The sequence below is a fragment of the Scardinius erythrophthalmus genome, assembly GCF_964197995.2.
Source record: "Scardinius erythrophthalmus genome assembly, chromosome: 14".
In the NCBI taxonomy this organism is placed as follows: Eukaryota; Metazoa; Chordata; class Actinopteri; order Cypriniformes; family Leuciscidae; genus Scardinius; species Scardinius erythrophthalmus.
In genome coordinates this window covers 31325233-31333168 of record NC_138234.1, presented here as the reverse complement: position 1 = coordinate 31333168, position 7936 = coordinate 31325233, and positions in this window count along the sequence as shown.

The window sequence follows — 7936 nt, the reverse complement described above, 5'->3', positions numbered from 1 at the left end:
GGGCATTTCGTGGGTTCTAGATTTTTAGAAGAACACCAGTTGACGAAGAGGTTCCACTTCAACGCATAGACATGTCTCGTGGACGATGCTCTAGCGGAAGTGATGGTAGCCACCACCGCTGGTGGTAGGGTACTCAAACCTACCTCGTCCCGTCCAGGAGCCACACGTGGAGGTTCCACAGATCGGGACGAGGGTGCCATAAGGTGCCCCGTCCCTGAGAAAGCAGGTCCTTCCTCAGGGGAATAGGCCAGGGAGGTGCTGTCGCGAGGAGTACTAGTTCTGGGAACCAGGTGCGGTTGTGCCATTACGGGGCAACCAAAATTACCTGCTCTTCGTCCTCCCTGATCTTGCGCAAGGTCTGCGCAAGAAGGCTCACTGGGGGAAACGCATACTTGCGGAGGCCCCGCGGCCAGTTGTGCGCCAGTGCATCCGTGCCGAGCGTGCCCTCGGTCAGGGAATAAAACAGGTCGCAGTGGGACGAGTCGTGGGAGGCAAACAGGTCTACCTGTGCGTCCCCGAACTGATCCCAAATCAGCTGAACCGTCTGGGGATGGAGTCTCCATTCTCCAGCGAGAGGCTGAAGCCGAGACAGCTCGTCGGCTGCCTGGTTCAGGTCTCCCGGGATATAAATGGCTCAAAGCGACCTCAGATGCTTCTGACTCCATATGAGGAGGTGGCGGGCGAGTTGCGACATACGGCGGGAGCGTAGACCACCTTGACGGTTGATGTACGCTACTGTGGCGGTATTGTCTGATCGGACTAGTACATGTTGACCCCTGAGCAACGCACGAAAGCGGTGCAGGGCAAGGCGTACAGCCAGCAACTCGAGGCAATTGACATGCCAAAGGCGCTGGGGTCCTGTCCAGGAGCCCGCGGCAGCATGTCCATTGCACATGGCACACCAACCCGTGGCGGAGGCATCTGTTGATACAGCAACATGCCTGGAAGCTCGTTCTAAGGGAACTTCGACCCGTAGAAAATTGAGGTTCGACCACAGGGGGAGGTCTGATGGCAGGTCGGAGTCACTGGGACTCGGAGCGTGCCGTGTTGCCATGCCCACCTCGGGATTCGATCGTGAAGCCAAAGCTGAAGCGGTCTCATATGAAGCAAACCGAGCGGCGTTACTGCGGCTGCGGATGCCATATGCCCCAGGAGCCTCTGAAAAAGGTTCAGTGGGACCGCACTCTTGCCCTCGAACTGACAAAGACAAGTCAACAGTGACTGCGCGCGCTCGCTCGTAAGCTGCGTGCACATGGCGACCGAGTCGATTTCCATACCGAGAAAAGAGATCCTCTGCACTGGGCAGAGTTTGCTCTCCTCCCAGTTGACCCGAAGGCCCAGACGAGCTAGGTGCCGGAGCACAAGGTCCCTGTGTTCGCAAAACTGGTCTTGAGAGTGAGCTAGAATCAGCCAGTCGTCGAGATAGTTCAGGATGCGAACCCCGTGTTCTCGTAGGGGAACAAGGGCTGCCTCGACGACCTTCATGAAGACGCGAGGAGACAGGGCTAGCCCGAAAGGGAGAACCGCGTACTGGTATGCCTGCCCCTCGAAAGCAAACCGAAGAAACGGTCTGTGTCGAGGAAGAATGGAGACATGCTGTCGTCGGCACAGGTGCCTCAGCCTGCTCGCCGCCGAGGGCGCCCTCCTGCGGCTCCCGCCCCTCCCGACCGGCCTCAGCAGTCATCTGCCTCCGGCCCGTGTCGTGGAGGAAGCCGCAGGCGCCACAGCCCTCTCCCGCCCCGCGCACCGCTAAACACCAGGCCAAGCGGCGCTCCTGAGACGGGCTGCTCAGAGATGGCATTGAGTTCTTTTCAGGAGACGGTAGCAGGGCCGCTCCTTCCCCCGGTGGAGGGCCGGGAGCCGCCGGAGGGCGCCCTCGGCGGCGAGTAGGCTGAGGCACCTGTGCCGACGACTGCGCTGCCGAAGCAGCAGGCCGCCGGGGCAGGACATGTTTTAGAGCCTCAGTCTGCTTCTGGGCAGTCGAGAACTGCTGGGCAAAGTCCTCGACTGCGCCGCCGAAGAGGCCAGCCTGGGATATGGGGGTGTTGAGGAACCGGGTCAGCTCGACCTCCCGCATATCAGCCAAGTTAAGCCACAGGTGTCGTTCCTGGACCACACATGTGGACATCACCTGACCCAGCGAGCGTGCGGTCACCTTCGTCGCCTGGAGAGCGAGGTCGGTGGCGGCACGCAACTCATCGAAGAGTGCTGGGTCAGTCCTCCCCTCGTGCATGTCACGTAACAACTGGGCCTGGTAGACCTGCAGTGTCGCCATGGCATGCAGTGAGGAGGCTGCCTGCCCCGCAGCTCTGTAGGCCTTCGCCACGAGGGTGGAGGAGAACCTACAGGCTTTGGAGGGGTGCTTTGGGTCGCCACGGGAAGAAGCACTCTGAGGACACAGTTGCATCGCAACAGAGCGTTCAACCTGGGGAACCCCAGTGTACCCTTTAGCAGCCCTCTGATCGAGAGGAGGAAAGGCGGAGGAGGTCGCCGAGCAATCACGGGAAGACAATGGTGCCTTCCAGGACCTCGTGACCTCCTCATGCACATCCGGGAAGAAAGGTATTGGGGTTGGGCGGCGGCGAGGGTCAGCGGCCGCTCCCAAAAACCAATCATCCAGCCGCGAGCGCACCGGCCCAGGTGGCGGGGACCACTCAAGACCAATGGCTGCGGCTGCCCTGGGATAGCATGGCCGTCAGCTCGGGATCAGACTCGGGCAATGCTGGGACACCCGAGGGTGGCAGCACAGCCGAATCGTCACTTCCCAAGGACTCCTGCCCACCTTGTGATGCAGCGATCGACATACGGTCCTCCTCTGGAGCGCCAAATGAGACATGCGGCAAGTCAGTGGACTGTACTGCAGGCTCATTTGGAACACTCGCGGGTTGCACAGTGCTAGAGGGCGGTGTGGAGCGTGGAATAGTTGGCACTTTGTTCCACACCGTAACCCTCAGGTCACCCTGGCCGCCAGCCGAAGTACCAGCTCTCGTGGAGCTTGTAGATCGGGGTGCGGGTGAGGGGACTCTACCACGAAGGTCATTGAGTCTCGACCACAACCGTGCGATGGGCATGTTCCCGCAATGGGAACATGACTCATCCACAAACGCTGCCTTAGCGTGCTCGACACCCAGACACACAAGGCAGCGATTGTGCCCATCAGAGTCAGACACATATAGACCGCAACCAGAAATACACGGGTGAGGCATCTTTAAAAAGACGTGCCGCGTGCAATGCTCTTTTGTGAAAGGAGATTTCTCCACAAATGCTGAAGCGACCAGGGAGAGAACACACACACTCTGGCAAATCACTGCACAGATAAGCAGGGAATGTGCACTCGCTGGAACTCGCTGTCACACCAACACTTGGAGAGAGGCTCGTCTCAAAGAGAGTGAAGAGATGAACTCAGAATTGGCTGTGGAGTGAAGAATCAACTTGGCTCCGAAGCGAAAACATATCTGCATGTTGCCGGAGTACTTCCTTATATACCCCCAGGATGGGGCGGAGATACCCTATGCAAATTCCGCAGACCCATGGCATTTCATTGCCATTGGCTCGTTTTATATACTCGAAGATGATAGGCTTTCTAAGCGAAACCCCATTCGTCGTCATCCGACGTAACTCGGAGTGACAACGAAAGGGAACCTGAAGATGACCTGACCTATAAAAAAGCTTCCAACACTCCTGCAGGACAACAGTTTTCTTATAGGTGCTGTTATTCCATAGTGGAAGTCTCCTCGAAAGTCTCCTCAGGTATGGGTTTGCTTTCTCCAGTGTCTATTTTACTTAGAAATGTTGTAACATTGGTTTTATGTGTATATATATATATATATATATATATATATATATATATATATATATATATATAAGTCATACATAATTATTTAGTTAAAAAATAATTATTTAAATTATTTGGCAGTTGCTTGTTATTTTAGGTAATTCTTAAAACTTTTTGAAATCTGTTTAAAACCTTTTAAAACTTCTGCACTGTTGCTTCAGGCCATGGTGTAAAACATTGTATTTTGTCTCTGCTCATACTACAGATAGATAATAAACTGGTTACACTTTATTTTAATAGTCCACATTCTACTAACTATAAGTAACTTTGTGTGGCAGGATGGGTTATTACCCCTCCTAATTTTTTAATTTGAGGTTCGGCCAATGGGCTGGGACCATGGGTGTATAAGACCACGGGCTGCCAGTCATAGGCGTGCGTCACTTTTCGGGGCCGAGACATCACCTACGCGCCCTGCTGCTTGTGCTGGAGAATCAGATGTAGACATTTGATACGTCTAAAGTTCATCCGCGCTCTCTGCCGAAGAGATATCTGGCTCCATGCATCGCTAGGAATTCGGGATATTAATCCCAGTGCAGCATCTGTTATTGCGCGTGACAAGGGCAATGCCGGCGTTCTGGTCAATTGTTATATGCTCTGTGCCTCATCATAGAGTTGCTGGTCGCTCCGACGCTCCGTCTCTCATCATAGTTGCTGTTCTGTTTCCATCGGATGTTCCGTTTCTACGAGACTGAGACGCTCTCAATGAGTTTTTCCGTGTTCTAAGTGAACTTTTCCGTGCTTTCTAAGCTGTGTCTCAGTGATACGTTTTGAGTTTCTTTTGTTTTTCTTTTTTTTGGTTTATTTCTTTAATTGATGGTAATGGTTGGGTGTTGTTTGAATTTGTATCTTGATTTCAATTCATTTATTTGTGATTATTTAATATATCGTTTTCATCTAACCATTTCTACAGTGAGCTATACTGCCAATTTATTTAATCATTTGTTCATATTTAATTCGAGTTTATGCTTTCTTTTGCTATTTTTTTTATCTTGATTTGTGACGATCCGGGCGGAACCGAGTAGTTGGTTTCTTCCTGGAACTATATTGAGTTGCTCTTTATATTGTAGTATTGTTTATGCATATCTCTGCTCTATCTTAACGTCTTTTTCTTTCTTTGTTGGCAGGACCTGGGCACCCGGGGGCAGACGAGTGACCTTCTGGTGGCGGCATCCTTCACTGTGTGTCGTGGTCTTCTTTGACCTTAGTCGCTGTGTGTGTGCTAGTGTGTGTGCACTGTGATTTGAGAGATCTTTCATTAAGGGTGATATTCTGAGACTGCCCCTGTGGTAAGCCTGGGTTCTTTGCCCCCAATGAGTGAACTTAACAACTGAGATGAGTGTGATTGCTGGTCAATGCCTCTTTTAACTATGAATGCCGCTTAAATAAAATACTTTTGTACGGTGATTGGGACCTGTGCGTGCCTTTAGAGGTTAATAATCCCAGATATATGTTCTTTCTTAATATTAAGTAAATGCATAACATAAATGCCTGCATAAAGAAATCTCATTTGTCTGAGTTCAGTTACCTGTGTGCAGTAGACACGGTTTCTATATGAAAAGACCATAAAATAACAGATAACTTTTGAAGTATCAATTAAAGTACATACTTATATCTTAAAAACTATTCATGTGCAACTGAAATACAATTTGTATGATTTTAGGTCAATGTTTTGGCTGCAAGTCAATTCCCTCTGCCGGTAGGGAATAGTAAGATGGCCGCTCAAACACTTCTGGTGTTCCTGCTGGCATTAATAAGCGCACAAGTCAAAATGCACAATGCGCCAACTACACACTGATGGTATGAATAAAAAACACATCTGGCTTTTGCTTTCTCTGTGCACAAGGTAGGCTATGTCAGTTTGAGGTCATACTTTTGTCATAGTTCTGTAAACATACAGGGATCCAAACTTCAAGTATTGGTGTTTATACAAACACAAGTGTTTTTTTTCCCAAGTCAAAACACAAAATAGTCATTTCACTGAAAAAAAAATAAAAAATCAGTCTACATCGTGTCGTCTCTCTGGGGCCGTCCACAAAATTTCGTCTAAATCACATGCAATGTCCTCTAGTCCAAGGCACCGGGGAAAATATCTTCTGGAATGCCGTATCCAGGCCTGATATTATGCCTGGTCAATATCCCCACATGCCTCAGTGTTACAGCTTACCTGCACATAGTCATATCGCAGTTTTACACGTTCACTGTTTCTTTCAAAAGGGACTCTGTAGATTTGTTTCATTCTGATTCTGTTGTGGGCAAGTACACCACATAAAACAGAAATGCTCACATTGTGTATGTTTTAGAAGGTGGTGTCATCCTCAGTTATGCGCTGCTGTATTTCTCGTAGCCTTATGGAATTATTTGCAATCACCGTATTGACTGTATGGCTCTCTTGTTCTGCAGTGAACATTCTTCCTCTGCCCCAGCATCTGGACGTCTAGCAATTCTGCAAAGTAACAATTTCAGTATTTTTACATGTATGGTATTGTTGTGTTTCTCATTAGAGTATGGCAGTGCTACAAAACTTAGTGCAAAGTGACTGTACTAACCTATTCTCATTTCGAAATGTCCTTATGATGCTTGCTACAGTGTAGCGGCTCAAGTTAGGCTGAACCCGTTGTCCAGCTTCCCTCAGGGTCATTCCATGGTTGATTACATGGTCCACTATTGTAGCTCTGATGTCATCAGTAATTCTATTTCTCACTCTTCTTACCCTTCCTCTTCCCCCTCCTCATCCTCCTCTTGCTCCTCCTTGTCCTCTTCCTCTAACTTCACCTCCGCGTCCTCTTCCTCCTCCACTTCCTCCTACTTCCTCACCTCTGCATCCTCTTCCTCCTCCTCCTACTTCTTCACCTCCGCGTCCTCTTCCTCCTCCACTTCCTCCTACTTCTTCATCTCCACGTACTCTTCCTCCTCCTCCTACTTCTTCACCTCCGCGTCCTCTTCCTCCTCCACTTCCTCCTACTTCTTCACCTCTGCGTCCTCTTCCTCCTCCTCCTACTTTTTCACCTCCGCGTCCTATTCCTCCTCCACTTCCTCCTAATTCTTCACCTCTGCGTCCTCTTCCTCCTCCTCCTACTTCTTCACCTCCGCGTCCTCTTCCTCCTCCACTTCCTCCTACTTCTTCACCTCTGCGTCCTCTTCCTCCTCCACTTCCTCCTACTTCTTCACCTCTGCGTCCTCTTCCTCCTCCTCCTACTTCTTCACCTCCGCGTCCTCTTCCTCCTCCACTTCCTCCTACTTCTTCACCTCCGCGTCCTCTACCTCCTCCTCTTCCTTCTACTTCTTCACCTCCACATCCTCTTCCTCCTCCACTTCCTTATACTTCTTCACCTCCATGTCCTCTTCCACCTCCTCTTCCTCCTACTTCTTCACCTCCACGTCCTCTTCCTCCTCCACTTCCTCCTACTTCTTCACCTCCGCGTCCTCTTCCTCCTCCTCCTACTTCTTCACCTCCACGTCCTTTTCCTCCTCCACTTCCTCCTACTTCTTCACCTCCGCGTCCTCTTCCTCCTCCTCCTACTTCTTCACCTCCACGTCCTCTTCCTCCTACTTCTTCACCTCCACGTCCTCTTCCTCCTCCACTTCCTCCTACTTCTTCACCTCTTCCTCCTCCACTTCCTCCTAATTCTTCACCTCTGCATCCTCTACCTCCTCTACCTCCTCCTCTTCCTCCTACTTCTTCACCTCCGCTTCCTCCTACTTCTTCAACTCCACGTCCTCCTCTTCCTCCTACTTCTTCACCTCCACGTCCTCTACCTCCTCCTCTTCCTCCTACTTCTTCACCTCTCAATTCTGCAAAGTAACAATTTCAGTATTTTTACATGTATGGTATTGTTGTGTTTCTCATTAGAGTATGGCAGTGCTACAAAACTTAGTGCAAAGTGACTGTACTAACCTATTCTCATTTCGAAATGTCCTTATGATGCTTGCTACAGTGTAGCGGCTCAAGTTAGGCTGAACCCGTTGTCCAGCTTCCCTCAGGGTCATTCCATGGTTGATTACATGGTCCACTATTGTAGCTCTGATGTCATCAGTAATTCTATTTCTCACTCTTCTTACCCTTCCTCTTCCCCCTCCTCATCCTCCTCTTGCTCCTCCTTG